A 1916-nucleotide genomic window follows, 5' to 3' on the forward strand; every position below is an offset into this window, starting at 1 on the left:
TTCCTTAAACAAGATTTTTTCACTTAAACTATCTTGGTTGGGTTGATTATGAAACATATAAAAATTAAATCGAACAAAAATAAGTTGACAAAGGAGTTAATAAAGAAAGTTTGAGATCTTATGAATTACTGAAAACATCTTGACTAAGGTGATGGGGGATAATATGCTATCCTACTTCAAAAAAATAAACACATGTTTCAAAAAAATATTAATTTAAAATTGTTCGAAGTTTTCATGGGTCATTGCACAACTTTTGTAATCCTAATTAAAAGGGTGAATGCAAATAAGATTAGAGACTATATAACTAAACAAATTTATCAAAACAACAATTTTGAAGTAACTATACCATTTCCAAAAGAGTAATCATTTCTATAAAGCATATCAACTAGGTTGAATTCACTAAATCACATTTCCATAATACTCCTTTTTGTTCTATTTCATCATATCAACATTTCGTTCTATATACATGTACGACGAAACAACTACTTATTGCGAAAATGTATTCACATACGAGAATAATCGCTTTCCTCTGCCTCCTCGGGATAGCCCAATTTGGGTTATTTTGAGGAACCTGATTTGATTGAATCTGAGTACATACCAGCACTAATCTTCTTCACAGATCCACCCAATTTCCCAAAGTGTCTTACTTGGAGATCTGTACTAGTAGTAGTACTGCTGGTGGAAACATTCTCCACAACTTGTCTCACCTTGTTAGATAGTGCATCAATTGCTTCTTCAAGGCTAGCCTTAGGTGTATTCTGAATCTCATCAAGTTCTTTCAACTGCATAAGAAGATTAAAACAAACAAAATGTAGCATTCATGCTTTCATCTCATTTTTATGTGTTCAAATGAGATCACTATTGGAAAGTGAAGAGAAATTGTTTACCTTATATTCCAGCATTATAGAGTAGTCACGGATTTGGGCAATATCTTTCTCTATTTTACTGATTAAATTTGAATTCTCAGATTGGTGTGAAATGGTACCAGTGTCAACAACTTCTTCACCTGATTCAGACAAAGTTACTCTTGGTGATGACAAACTACATAACTGACTCACAAGGAGCGGCAGCACAGAGCAGCAACAATTTAGAGCTTTATCAAAAAACAATGTAGCATCTTTTATCATCACTGCCACTTCAAGACACAAACCCATATTAAAGTATCTGGATTCTAGTATTAAGGTAAAAAATATCTATAATATCCAAGAATTTTACCACAAATCATACAAAAAAAAACACTCAATATAATGGATACAGACTAGCTCTATCCATTAAGTTTGGTTCAACTAGACTCTCCAAAATCTGTGATGCCTTGAGATAATCCTCGAGGCTAGTTTTGAGATCCTCTGCAAGAGGAATGAAGATAAAATATATGAGTGGGGGATTGATTGATTTCATCTGAAATCAGAAAGATGCACAAAGAAGGCAGCAAACCTCTGTAACAATTAACTTCACCCAGTGCACACAGAATATACACATTACTCATGGACTGAGTTGGTCTTGTCTCAGAAATTACCCTTGCAAAATCGAGTATTTGCCACGCCAAATCCAGCTCATTTTCATCCTCATCCTCATCGTTATTAGATGTATCATCAGTATCAATTTCAATTTCATCATTTTCTTCCTCGTTTAAACCTGTCCTAACACATAGAGTTATAGTTAATCTAAATGCATATTCTCAAAAATCACCTTTATCTGTTACAAACTAGGGATTAGAACAAAACAAAATGAAAGAAGTTGACATGTTTCATTTCTTTTTCTCTGCAAGCATCTTCTATGCCCACCATAGATACTTATACAATGCCAATATCAAGGTTTGAAGTTAAAAGATAATCAATTAACTATTCATGCTTAAGTCAATATGTTTTATATGGAGCAAACCTAAATATTCTAAAAGAATCAAACAAAGAACTTTG

General features: G+C 32.9%; 1 long non-coding RNA gene across 1 annotated transcript; it reads right to left on the reverse strand.

The window, feature by feature from the left end:
- Positions 1-1080: 1080 nt before the first annotated feature.
- Positions 1081-1629, reverse strand: LOC124914478. The gene is made up of 3 exons (XR_007096817.1): positions 1435-1629; positions 1256-1346; positions 1081-1164 (listed from the first exon to the last, which is right to left on the reverse strand). It is a non-coding gene; the product is annotated as an uncharacterized LOC124914478 (long non-coding RNA).
- Between the last annotated feature and the right edge of the window lie 287 nt (positions 1630-1916).

Source organism: Impatiens glandulifera, chromosome 1 (genome assembly GCF_907164915.1).
Source record: "Impatiens glandulifera chromosome 1, dImpGla2.1, whole genome shotgun sequence".
Taxonomy (NCBI): Eukaryota; Viridiplantae; Streptophyta; class Magnoliopsida; order Ericales; family Balsaminaceae; genus Impatiens; species Impatiens glandulifera.